Below are 13,858 nucleotides of genomic sequence, written 5' to 3'. Positions count from 1 at the left end.
ACTTGAGTTCTGTGCCAACCAGTTCCAGACTGTAGGCTCCCATGATCCCCTCTTGGGTTCAATTAATTTGCTAGAACAGCTCACAGAACTCAGGAATAACAGTTTCTTTACTAAATCACCAGTCTGTTAGAAAAGGATGTAACCCAGGAACAGCCAGATGGAAGAGACGCACAGGGTGAGGTGTGTGTGAAGGGTGCGGGCTTCCAGGCTCCCTCCGCAGCAGGACCTCTCCCAGCTGCTTCACAAGGTCTCCCAACCCCGTCCTTTAGGATTTCTCTGGAGCCTTCATTACGTAAGCATGATTCATTAAACCTTTGGCTATGGGTGACAGAACTCCAGCTCCAGCCCCCTCCCTCCCCAGGGGTGGGGGAAATGGCAGGTCTAAAAGTCCCAATCCATCTCTTTGTGTCTTCCTCAATTTCTTTCAGAAGTGTTCTATAGTTTTTAGGGTATAGATCCTTTACCTCTTTGGTTAGGTTTATTCCTAGGTATCTTATGCTTTAGGGTGCAATTGTAAATGGGATTGACTCCTTAATTTCTCTTTCTTCAGTCTCATTGTTAGTGTATAGAAATGCCACTGACTTCTGGGCATTGATTTTGTATCCTGCCATGATACCAAATTGCTGTAGGAATTCTAGCAATCTTGGGGTGGAGGCTTTTGGGTTTTCTTTGTAGAGTAAAAAAATAAAAATAAAAGTCCCAATCCTTCTAACGCCTCGAGTAGCTACCCTGGCAACCAGGCCCATCTTTGGGGGCTTTCTGCAAGCCATCTCATTTGCACAAACCCAGGTACTGTTCAAAGGGTTTTGTTACAAACACCAAGACACCTTTATCACACTTATCACTTAGGAAATTCCTAGAGTTTTAGGGCCTCTGTGCCAGAAACAGGGTAAATATTGTAATTCACAACATCCCAACCTGATTGTTTACAAAGCTAGTTTAGTCAGATACATAATAGTACCTAAAAAGCTTTATGCTATTATGCCTGTAATGAAGGGACAATAAAAAAAAAAGAGAGAGAGAGAGAGAAATAATAAGCTTTTAATCAGCATTAGAGGTTTTATGAATTAATTGATCACAAGAATTTCAGAGAAATGCATATAATGTAACAACTCAAATGCCAGCTAGGGGGATCACAATCACCTGTAGTGGTGAGGTGAACTCCAGTCCAATATTTCTCAAACTCTCCAGAGGAAGCGCTCTAAGTGGGTAACAGAAACCAACCACCTTGAGTCTCAGTATCTGAGTTAAAAAGGACTCTAGAGGCAGCAAAAGCCTCTAAGGGACTTGGGTCCTACTGGTTGTGTGAACCTCAGCAAGTAAGTTATTTCATGAAGTTCCTATTTCTTTATCTGCAAAACAGACATCTCCTCTTTGAAAGCACATGGTAAATCCTCAACAGTTACAAATTGTTCAGTTACTTGTTCATCTTTATTTTTGCAATGAAGATGAAATTCACAAAAGCTACTTGCTACAAATACTAGTTTAGTGGCAGAGTCTAGCTTAGAGCCTAAGCTCTTTGCAGAATATCCAGTAGCCAATGGGAAGGTGCCCTTTAAAAATATCTTTACAGTGCCGCCTGCAGCCCAGGGCGTGATCCTGGAGACCCGGGATCGAGTCCCACGTCGTGGGCTCCCTGCATGGAGCCTGCTTCTCCCTCTGCCTGTGTCTCTGCCTCTCTCTCTAGCTGTGTCTCTATGAATAAATAAATGAAATCTTTTTAAATAAATAAATAAATAAAAATATCTTTACAGCCTAACCAGCTCTGTATTTCAGACAAATATTATCCAAACGCAAAACTACCTACAGGCCAAAGTGGGACAGCAACTCATTTCCTTCCTAGCCTGCTGTTCAAGCAACATTTCTACTACATAAAAGTCTTTGATTACTACTCTAGAAGGGCATTTTCCAAACTTTTCTGGCCCATCAATACTTTGCACGGCAACATATCTCACCGTATCCATGGCGGGGGGGGGGGGGGGGGGGGTATTAATCACTTTTGCAAATTTAATTTGTACTATTAAATAATTTCAATGTGAAAACATTTCAGATCAAGATTTTATAATTAAGGATACTCACATGGCAGTTTTTTCCATTTAGTATGATAGATCAGTATACTAATAAAAAAAAGTTCATCTCAATAGAATCTTTAAAATATTCAAAAGATATTTTTTCCATTTACCAAATAATATATGGTGCTTATTTTAAATAATTCATATGCATGATTTCCAACGAATTTGAAAAGTAAAATGTTTGGTTTAGAGACTCCATGTCTATTAAGCACAGGGCAGGTTTCTCAATAAACAGTCATCAGTTCTACGATTTGTAAGGCACAGGGTAGGTGCTTAGGCACCTACAAACAAAATACAGTGATATTTCACTATTAGGCTTTGGCACTGAAAACATAGAAAGCTCCTTTAGTGACTAAAACTTGAACTATTTAAAGAAAATCTTCTAATTTTCTTAAATTTGGGGGGCTTGCTTATAAAAAAGCACTTCTCAGATGGTCTTTAGTATCAAAAACCAAGGCACCCAGAAAACAGACAAAATAGACATGATGTTTTGTCTTTCTGACACGTTTTTAAAACTTAATAGACGTTTGGATATATGAATTTAGTGCACGTGAATGTGAGGGATAAAAATCATCCTGAGATAAATTTACAGAATTATTGTTTTACACTCCTCACTTTTTTCCAGTTTCTCAACCTTTTTGATCTTAATCAACAGTATATGAAGAGTATAAATTAAGACTTTACAACAGTATCTGATAATAGGAAGAAAAGTTCACTGGGTGATATATAGTATAGCCATGCAAAACTCACTTGGATAAAATCTCCAAGGCTCTGCTTTAGGGGCAGGGGTACTATTTAAATAATTATGTATTGAGTTGTAAAGAACTGATCGCCCAAGTTTTCATGGCTATGGTCCTGAATCCACTCCTCAAAAATTTTATTTTTATCTACTATGTACAAGACTTTTTCCACGGTCACCATGTAGATGAGTAAAATAAAGCTTAAAATGAAGCAAGAGAGGGAAATGAAACACAAGAGATGTGTTGTGGTATTTCTCTCTTTGCAGAAGATAAACTGTATAGCTTAGCTGGTAGAGGGAAAGGGTGTTTTGAGCCAAACAAGCTAAACAGTATCTTGCTAAAATGGTAGGGAAGACATTCCAAAAAAGAGGACAGAGCACACTTTCTATGTACAACTTCCCGGGGATCCCTGGGTGGCGCAGTGGTTTGGCGCCTGCCTTTGGCCCAGGGCGCGATCCTGGAGACCCAGGATCGAATCCCACATCGGGCTCCCGGTGCATGGAGCCTGCTTCTCCCTCTACCTGTGTCTCTGCCTCCCTCTCTCTCTCTGTAACTATCATAAATAAATAAAAATTTAAAAAAAAAAAAAAAAGAATTCTATGTACAACTTCCCGGACACTAGTAAGAAGACCGATCAAGTTCAACAAAGGGAAAGGTATAAGAAAATTATCAGAGATGAGACTAATTAGGAGAGTGCAGGCTGTTCTGCAGACTGCCTAGTTTCAGGAGTTTCTTACCTGAAATGACAGCCAGCGGAGACTGAGCTAGGCAATGGCATGATCTCCCACAGTGGTGTCTGACACCCAAAAGTGGCCCAGAGGCTTGCTTTCCCCCACCCCCACCCCTTATTAAAGGAGGTGTACTCGCTTCGGCAGCACATTACTAAAATATTAAAGGAGGAGGAGTCATGTATGACTCCTATAATGAAGAAAAACTGAAAATTATTGTGAGGGTAAACTGGGTGCTGAGCAAAAGAACTGAAACTGTGCAGAAATAAATAGGATGCAGAAATCAAGTATATATAACCTCTTAAAAACCATCCTGTTTGTATAACAAAAAATGTACTTAACTGTCAAAATAGGTAGACCAAGCTTGCAATCCCATCACTTTTACATACCAGGTTATAAGATCAAGGTTACCTTTGACTTGCTTTTAACATTCTCATTTATCCTCTAATAAATGAAAAGGTCTGAATTACCCAAACTGAAAATTTAAAGAATTACTAAATATTATTACTTTGAAAACAGCTTAATTTAAAAATTCCCAAAAAACAGGGGCACCTGGGTGGCTTATTGGTTAAGTGTCTGCTTTCGGCTCAGGTCATGATCTCAGGGTCCTGGGAACCTGAGCCCCACATCGGGGAGTCTGCTTCTCCCTCTCCCTCTGCCCCCACCCCTTCGTGCACACACTCTCCCTCAAATAAATAAAATCTTTTAAAAATAAAAATTCCCAAGCCACACAACTGTTTATATAAAAAGTTGGTTTTTTCACTTCCATGCTTCTGCAAACACATAACACTTTGTTATACTCCGAACTAAGTAACTTGTGGATTAAGTATAAATTCATTTTCACACAATTTAACTGAATTTAAATAATTCCACCTCCCACATTAACCTGACTTAACTTGACCTATACATTGTCAATAATACACAAAATCAAAGCATGGAATAAAGGAGAAAACATTTGCAATACATATTACAGAGAATGTGTACCAAGAATATCAAAGACCTCTTACAACTCAATTAGACCAAAAAAAAAAATTTTTTTTAAATGGGTAAAAGGCTTGATCAAAAAAATGTACACAAATGGCCAATGAAGCACTTGAAAAGATATTCAACATCACTGATCACCTGGGAAATATGATTTTAAACCACAATGAGATACTCAACACTCATTAATTAGTCAGCCCAAACTTAAAAGTCTGGCAACACCAAGTGTGAGCAGACACACTAACTCCTGCAGAGCCGCCAATGAAACCATAACCCTCCGTAAGATGGCAAACCATGTGGGAAAATAGTTTGGCAGTTTCTTATAAAATTCAATCATCATTTACCCTATACCATATAACTCAGCAGTGCAACTCTAAGGTATTTAACCCACCAACGAGAAATTAAAAAAGAGATGTCCACAAAAGACTTACACAAATGGTCATAACAGCTTTAGTATAGCCAAAAACTGGAAGCAGCCCATGTCTGTCCATCAGCAGGTAAATAAAAAAATAGCATATTAATACAATGGAATACTATTCAAAAATAAGAAGAAACTCCTGAAACAAGCAACATGGATAAATCTCAAAAACACATTGGATGAAAGCCAGTCACAGAAGAGTATAGACTGTGTAATTCCTCTGATGGGACATTCTTGAACAGAAACAATCTGATCAGCAGCAGGGAGGGAAAGATGTCAAGAGCATACAAAGAATGGAGGACAGCCAAGTTACACCTGGAAGGAGGTGGGGGTGACATGGACGTATATACATTTGGCAAAACTCTTCAGACCATACTCTTCAAATGTGTGCATCTTACTGTAAATAAAGTTCTATTTCAATAAAGCCGATTTTTAAACTGAAGAACTGATACTTTTCTAGAAAGCAATTTGACAATGTCTACTAAAACTTGAAATGTGCATTATCTTGAAACAGCAGTGTCTCCTTATAGAAAGTTGTCCCACAAACATTCAAAGGTATGTATGTTCTATTCCTTTGAGGAGAGATCACAATGTCCATCACAGAGGGTGTGATGACGCATTCATAAACTGGAATACTATGTATTCTACTTAACAAAACAGCCTAATAGCACAGAGCCGGAACAGCAAACTTTTTCTATGAAGGGCCACATCATAAGTAGCTTGGCAGGCTACATCCAGTCTCCTCAAGTATTCTTTTTTGGGGAGTTTTGTTGTTGTTTTACAACTCCAATAAACAGTAAAATCACTGGCAGTTCACAGGCCCTACCGAAACAAACAAAACAAAACAAAACCCAGGCTGAGAGTGAGAGACCATTGCTCCAAAAACAAAGTGAGCAAATCCAAACCCCAACTCTACAACTACCAGGCTGTTACCCACTCTATTTCTTATTACTGCACTATCAATATAAAATAAATGAAAGCAATGAGCACAGTGCCCAAGACATAGCAAGCACTAAAGAAGTATCAGCTATTTTTTTTCCATACAAAATTTCTCTGTATTGGGCAGCCCCCGTGGCGCAGCGGTTTAGCGCTGCCTGCAGCCTGGGGTGTGATCCTGGAGACCCGAGATCGAGTCCCACGTCGGGCTCCCTGCATGGAGCCCGCTTCTCCCTCTGCCTGTGTCTCTGCCTCTCTCTCTCTCTCTCTCTCTCTCTCTCTCTCTGAATAAATAAATAAAATCTTAAAAAAACAAAATTTATCTGTATTGACCTAAAACAAAACCGTGCTGGAACAAAATAACTTGATCCCACTTTTGTAAAATAGATGTTTAAATGCATACTCATGTAAACACATTGAAAAGTTTGGGGGAAATATACACCAACTGTTAAGGTTAGGGAATGGGATTAAACAGATCAAGAAAGCAAGCATTCACTTTGTAACTCTAAAATGTTTCAGTATTTTAAACTGAACACCTATTATACTGGTATCAATAGGCATTTCTGACATAAATAAAACCATTTACTTTACTTACAGGTCCTAAGCACATATTTAAACTTGAGAAGTGTTTAATTCCATTCATGAAAAAGTCTACTGATTCTGAAAAACAATACTGGCACACTAACTAAAACTCTTTCATTCAACATTTTTTCCAGGTGTAGGTTTAAGGGATTCATATGTATTAATTCATTCAAGCCTCTCAAGAACCTTCTGGAATGAATACTGTCATTATCATCATCAATATACAAACAGAGGACTTAGGCATCAAGGATAACTTGCCCAGGGCATAACCTGGCAGCTCAGAGGCGGAACCCAAGCAAAGTGACTCCAAAGACCACACTTAAAACTCACCTGTATCCTCCCTGAAGTACACACACCATTACAGCTGTGCCTGAGAAAGAAATCTGCAAAGATACCTTTTGGGTTGTCTAGGGCATTAGACCATCCCTCCCATAAAACTACAAATTAATCTACTTTTAAATATAACCCTCTGACTGAGTCAAATAAACTCTTCTTGGGACCAACATGTCATTAATCATCCAGACTAGCAGATAACATGAAGCAGATAATTATGGAGTCAAACAATTTAAATCTGGATCCTGACTACAAATTCCCAGCTGGATAATCCTGGACAAATTCTTAAACCAAAGTTTCTATCATCTGTAAAGGTTTGCAGAGTGGTTCCCGTATCATTGTTTAAAGGGTCTTTTCTTCATTATAAAATACACCTAAAATTTAACACTATAACAATTTTAAGTGTGTATACATAATTCAATGGCATCAAGCACATTCAAAATGTTGCCCAGCCATCACCATCACCCATGCCCAGAATTCTTTCATCATCACAAACAGAACCTCTGTGTACCGGTAAACACTAATTCCCCAATTCCTCGCTCCTCAGCCCCTAAAAACATCTATTCTACGTTCTATCTCTGTGAGTTTGCCTATTCTCAGTATCTCCTATAAGTGGAATCACACAATTTTTGTCCTTTTGTGTCTGGCTTATTTCACTTATTAGCATGTTTTCAAGGTTCATCCACGTTGTAGCACATATAAGAAATCCATGCCCTTAATGGCTGAATAATACTCCACTGTATGTGTACACCAGGCTTTGTTCATCCGTTCATCTGCTGATGGGATGCAGGGTGGTTTTAACAATAATTAAATATAAAGCATCAGATGTAAATAATACCACAATAAGAAATAAACCAAAGGAATGAATAAAGCATCTGGCAAATAGTAGGCGCTTTACTGTCTTTTCCCTTTGTCTCTGTCAAATTTTTGTACCATGTAGTAGCAAGATATGGAACCATTTTAGAAACATATCAGCTATGCCTTTTGAGATGTTATTGCTAATCTACACTTATCATTTTAAAAGAATGAAGAACATCCCAATAAATGATGTGTAATTACGCTGACACTACTTCCTTCAGTTTTAGCTTCAAAACCTACCACGAATTATTCCAGTAAAGAACTCATCAATTTTAACTAGACAGCTTTCAGTTAAAAGATTTACTACTGTCTCCGACACTTTCTCCTTTTATTTTTGGACAAGGACCATCAATACTGACATCAAATCAAATTAAGCAGATACTATATGCAAGGTATCCAGACGACTCATCAAGCTTCTCTCTAGCTGCCTGAAATACCAAATATGAATAGCAAAAGAATACCTAAAGGATATAGAATTTTGAGTATCTTAGAGTATTACAACTAGGAGAAACCTTGAAACTTACCCACATTGATGATTATTTTTCTTTACAATTGCTGCATCTCAAAGAGGGAGAAAAACACCTTCCAAAGTTCCATCACAATATAAACATTAACATAACCTGTAGTATGCTTTGCAAAGTTCCTTTGTCAAATTATTCCCCCATATTTCCTTCATTCAACTATTAAACCCTCTATTCTCCAGCAACTACTAGGTATACAAAGAAAAACAAGACAGAGCCTCTGCCTCAAAGCACTTAGAGCGCAGTGAAGGTGCCAGATGCATAAACAAGTGATTACAATACAATTTGATACACGCTATAATAAAAGTATGAACAAAGCCCTGTGGAACACAAGGGTGCCTGGGAATTCGGGGAAGGCCTCTAGAAGGCAAAGGTATCATCTGATTGTGAACCTCTCTCTGAATTTAATGAGCTGTTCATCTCCACTCATGCTCTCCCCGAAAGATTTCACCTGTATATGCAATCTTTCATAATGCACAGAAAATGTTTTCATCGTTTGTAGGGACATAAAGAATCCAAGGCAAATCCGTGTATCATTTCTAATTGACCTTAGAATACATTAGACGCTAGAAGAACTTCATTTGTCAGTTTCTAAGAAGCAGATCAACTTTCTTAATCACTATTTAGGCCAATACAGAAATTCACACTCCTTGAGCATGCCAGCTCAAGGGATGGCAGATAATCTAGAAAAACGTCACTAGGACTTGGAGAAATCTGCTTAAAATTTTTAAATAGCCAAAGCTGGCATAAAAGTCTCAGAACTGGGGATCCCTGGGTGGCTCAGCGGTTTAGCGCCTGCCTTTGGCCCAGGGCTCGGTCCTGGAGTCCCCAGATCCAGTCTGTCGTCAGGCTCCCAGCATGGAGCCTGCTTCTCCCTCCTCCTGTGTCTCTGCCTCTCTCTGTCTCTGTCTCTCTCTCTTTATGTCTATCATAAATGTCTCAGAACTTTTATTTTGCCCTAAATCAACAAGTGTTTTTTTTAATCACTGCTACTTAAAAGTGACTTGTATATACTCACAATTCAACCAGAAAAAAAAAAAAAAATCTAAGCCAAAGCCCCAAAAAGGCTTTTTAAAAAATTTTTGTGGCACGTATAAGGACAGTAATTATCAATTACAGAATACACAAGGGAAAAACTAGAATTTATCCTAAAAGATCCAAATTTCTGCCAAGATCTGCATAACTCATCTCCTAACAGTGGGCAAGAACTATCAGGACTTTTTAATAGATAATTATCAGCAACTAAATGTAAACATCATTTAAGCATCTCAACCCTGAGGCAGCACCTGGGACGTCCGTTCAACGGTGTCCAACAGTCTCTGCAAAATATTCGTAATAAAGACTTTCACACTGCGTTTCTTTTGTCTCCATTTTTATGCAACCAGAAGACAGTAGGTGCACATTAGCTCTTTATCAGAACGCAAATAAAGAAGAGTGCCTGTGGGTCTCTAAATTCCTTTTCTTTGAATATGTTCGGTTTCCACAAAAATCAGAAAGGAAGATGCAATTTTCCTAAGTTTCCAAGAGTTTAAACATCCCGTATCCTGATCGGTCTACAAAAACACATACAGGAATCTTTACACATAGGACTAGAATCCCATCTAGCCCCAACTTAGACCCTACGAAAAGAACATCAAGATACATCTCAACCATTTTCGTCTTCCTGCATATAAGATCATCAATAAAGTGGTCAGGCTCTGAACACCTGTCCACTTTATTCCTAAATATGAAAAAGAGTTGCTAATGCTCACGGAAAGAAGAGTGATGAAAAACCACCTCCAAAGCCCCAGAGAAGTACAGATCATAATTCAACCGTACGAGCACTGGACTTTTTTTTTTTTTAAGATTTTTTTTTCTTCTTCTTCCCCAAAGGTTGCTTTAGGTAATTTTCAAACGCCAAAGAATGCAACCGCTGAGCTCCGGAACCAAGAAAGCAAACCGTGTGGAATACTTTTCAATTCCAGAGCCGGGTTGTTATTTCCACACGGATCTTTTAAGTTTTACGGGTCCTGTGCTGCAAACAAAGGAAGTTTAGCTTGACTGCGGGCAGCACACGTTGGGTTTCTTAGGCGACACACGCTGTCTGCGTCCAGGCTTTCCTGCCTCCCCAAACCTATTGTTCGGGGGAAGTTAAGACCCGTCCGTGGGAAGGAGCTCGTCAGCCTCCAGACGCGCGTCGGTCCCGCGCCCGCCCGCCCCTCCGCCCGCCCGCAGGGTGCTCGCCGCCGTCCCGCCGCGGGGCCTGGGGCCGGCCGCCTGCGGGGCAGCGGGTTTCCTCGGCACCTGCCGCCCCCTCCGACGCACCCCACCGGTTGGCCAGGGCGGCCCGCGGCTGCTTTTCTCTCTTGGGGACGGCGATTCTTTGCAAAGTGGGAACTCCCCGAGACGCGCCGAGTTCACCCAAGTTTTCCGAAAAGAGCACGCTCCTCGGCTCGTCCCGTCTCCCGAAAGGGACCCCGCGGCACGGACTCCGTGGGGACGAGGAGACGGGGGAGGGGAGGGAGGGCGAGAGGGGACCCCGCAGGCCCAGGAAGCCGAGACGGGGCGGACGGCCCGGCCCTGCCCGGCCCTGCCCGGCCCTGCCCTGCCCGCAAACTTAGGAGAAGGGCGGCCCGGCACCGCCTCGTCCGCGCGGCCGCCCCAGCCCCGGCTCCGCTCGCCGGGCCCGCGCGCGGGGAGGGGGCGCGGGGCGCGGGGCGCGGGGAGGGGGCGCGGGGCGCGGGAGGGGGCGCGGGGCGAGAGGCGAGGGGCCGAGCGCCCGCCGCCGGGCTCCCCGCGCCGCCCCCGCCCGCTGTCAGGCCCGCGGGGCTGCCCCGAGACGCCGGCCGCCCTTTGTCTGCGTGCGCGCCCGGCGGCGCGGTCCCACCAACTTGTGTGCGCCCCGCGCCCCGTCCCGCCCGGGCGCCCCGCCGCGGCGCTCCACACAAAGGAGCCCGCGCGCCCGGACGGCGGACGGCGGGCGCCCCCAGCCCAGCCAGCCCAGCGCCCGCGGACGACCCCTCCGCACGCCCCCCGCCCCCGCCCCCGCCCCCGCCCCGGGCGCCCGCGGCCCCCGCCCGGCCCCCGCCCCGCCCCCGCTCCCGCCCCCGCCCCGCGGCATCCCCGCGCCCCCCGCCCGCCGCGCCGGCGCCCGCGACACCCCGCTCGGGGCGACACCCGCACGGGCAGCGCGGCGTTGGGGATGTCCCGGCGCCGCCGCCGCCCCCCGCCGGGCTCCAGGGCCCCGCCGCCGGCCGGCCCGACAGCGGCGCGTTACCTGCGCCCCGCGCCCAGCCCGCGCCGCTCCCGCTCCCGCTCCCGCTCCCGCCGCTCCCGCCGCCGCCGCCGCCGCCGCCGGGGCCCCACCGCCTTCTGCGTCCCAGCGGGTGTCGGGCGCTCCCGGACCGAGCGCCAAACCCGGCAGCCCAATCGCCAGCGCTTTTATTTGGCCCCCCCTGTCCAACTAAGCGCCGCCCCGATTGGCGGGCCGCGGCGGGCTCCCGTCCAATCACAGGGCCCGCCGGGCTCGGAGGCGCCGCGCCAGCCCCACGCAGAGGCGCCCGCGGGACTCGGCCGGGCCGGGCGGGCGGCGCGTGCGCGCGGGCGCGGGCGCGGGCGGGCGCTGAGGGACGCGGCCGCCGAGTGGAAGCGCCGCGCCGTTTCTTTGTTCTTTGGCGGAACGCACGGCACCTCGCGGGAAGGCGGGAAGGCGGGAAGGCGGGCGGGCGGGCGGGGACGCGGGGGCCTGCGCAGCGCCGGGCCCGGGCGGGGAGGGCGGGGTGGCGGGAACCGGCCGGAGGGCGGGACGGCGCGCTCGCGGCGCTTGGCGGGAACCGCCGCCTCGGAGTTCCCGGGCCCGAGAGGCGGGGCGGGGCCGAAAGCCAAGTTTGAACCAGTTCAAAACTCGGGGGTGGTAACGGTTGCAACTGCCGCGCTCTTTTCCCCGCGCGCCGGGCCGGGCCGGGCCGGGCCGGGCGGGGAGCGCGGGGCCGGGGCCGGGGCCGGGGGTGGGGGCGGGGGCGGGGGCGGCGCACCGGGTTAGAGACCCGGGCTGCAGGGACGCCCCGCACCTGGGCCCGGGGCAGACGCCGAGCCCGGACCCTGGCAGCGCGCGTGTCGGCGTGCAGGGAAGATGAAAGAGAATCCTTGCTCAAGGACCGCTGTGGTTCCCTCGCCTCCTGCTAATGCTTCTGGAAAACGAAAACCCTTTTCGATGATCATTAGGTGATCTTGGAGGAAAACCTTGTCGCACCGGGAGGAATCGGGGACGTGTCGGGTTTTAGGGCACAGTCTCCTCCCCCTTTGGCTCTCGTCTGTCGAGGAAGTCAAGATTGGGCCGAATTTATTTAGCAGGACGCAGTTATATAGTTAGTTATAGGATGCAACTGTGCAGTGGTAGGATGCGAACATCACTCATGCGAACTGGGGTTCCATGCTGAGAGTCAGACCCCGGGTCACCTACGAACTGTTGAGTCTAAAACCCTAAGGACACCGTGTTTCTTTTATATATGTATATTTAATATTATAATATTGTAATATATTATCATATATTAGTATAATATGTTAATAGTAAATTTAATATATTAACATAATATTATATATTATATGTATGATTTTTTTTAATTAGCTCAGACTTTTTAATGACTCAAGTCTTGGTCTGGTGATTTAAGCCATAATTTTCCCACCTTTTCCTAAATCATCGTCCAGTTGCTCAGCTGTATTCCCGACCAATTCAATGTCAGGATTACATGCGGCGGGAAGCCACAGAGGAAAATAACCGTGTGCCCAAATGGAAGCACGGTTATGAACATAGAATAAGTGCAAGAGTAGGTTGTGCATGTGAGATGTAACTGTGAAATAACGCAAAAATCCATCTACCAAACACCCAACAGCCACCAATACATTCTTACTCCGAGGTGAAAGGTTCCCATCTAGACCAGCGATTTACAACTCCCTTTTTAAACAGCAATTTAAACCTCAGAAGTTAACTACTTATCCCTAAATTGCTTGTCAAGTTACTAGCTTTACCTGTACTCTATTAAATATTAAAACAATGTGCTCATTATTGAAAGAAAGGTCAAGAAAATAACATTAACCGAGGTTATCAGAAAGCGAATCAAAGACCTATATGAACACATCCAGCATAGTGTGAAAGGTCATAGGAATCGCTAGGGCATTTAGAATCAAGGAACGATGTTGGATCAAGGTGCTTCCACTGCCACACACACACACACACACACACATGCACACAAATCTCAGAACAGGAAGTTTTACTTGGACCCTGAAGAAAGCATAAGCTCTAGATGGAGGAGGCAGTGAGGACAGCAGAGATGGAAATGAAAATCTACTCCCAGAATTAAAGCTGAGAGCTCCAACTGGTAGAGTAAGAGAGTCCATTAGAGTTAAGTGAGGCTGTATTAAATATAATGTGTATGTTTATGATACATATTTAAGCTAAATAGAATATGCAGGCTGACTTGGAGCAGGAAGTAGGGACACCGGTGGATCACAATACTTACTTCAGTGCTGACATTCATTACTCAGTTAAGCAAGACATTTTAGGTCACAGTGATGGCAGGAGAAAGGGATAATTTGAAAACACTGCCAAAGGATTTCATCATATATGGAGGGCATACAGTGTGCTGCAACTCAGTTTTGTATATTGACAAATACAGGAGAGTTGGGAGGGAGAAGTCTGTTCTCCATACTA

The 13,858-nt window shown here is 45.0% G+C and overlaps 1 protein-coding gene across 7 annotated transcripts in view; it reads right to left on the bottom strand.

The window, feature by feature from the left end:
* Nucleotides 1-11,544, bottom strand: part of EZH2 (enhancer of zeste 2 polycomb repressive complex 2 subunit) — a 65,643-nt gene extending 54,099 nt beyond the window's left edge. For 3 of the 7 annotated variants that reach the window (XM_025433742.3, XM_025433745.3, XM_025433748.3), the window contains exon 1: nucleotides 11,426-11,543. The gene's annotated coding sequence lies outside the window, so the exon portion shown is untranslated. Of the gene's footprint in view, nucleotides 1-11,425 lie in introns of all 7 variants that reach the window. The other 4 variants (XM_025433739.3, XM_025433743.3, XM_025433746.3 and 1 more) reach the window with 2 other exon arrangements.
* Between the last annotated feature and the right edge of the window lie 2,314 nt (nucleotides 11,545-13,858).

This window comes from Canis lupus, chromosome 16, assembly GCF_003254725.2.
Source record: "Canis lupus dingo isolate Sandy chromosome 16, ASM325472v2, whole genome shotgun sequence".
In the NCBI taxonomy this organism is placed as follows: domain Eukaryota; kingdom Metazoa; phylum Chordata; class Mammalia; order Carnivora; family Canidae; genus Canis; species Canis lupus.
This window is presented reverse-complemented; position numbering and strand designations above follow the sequence as displayed.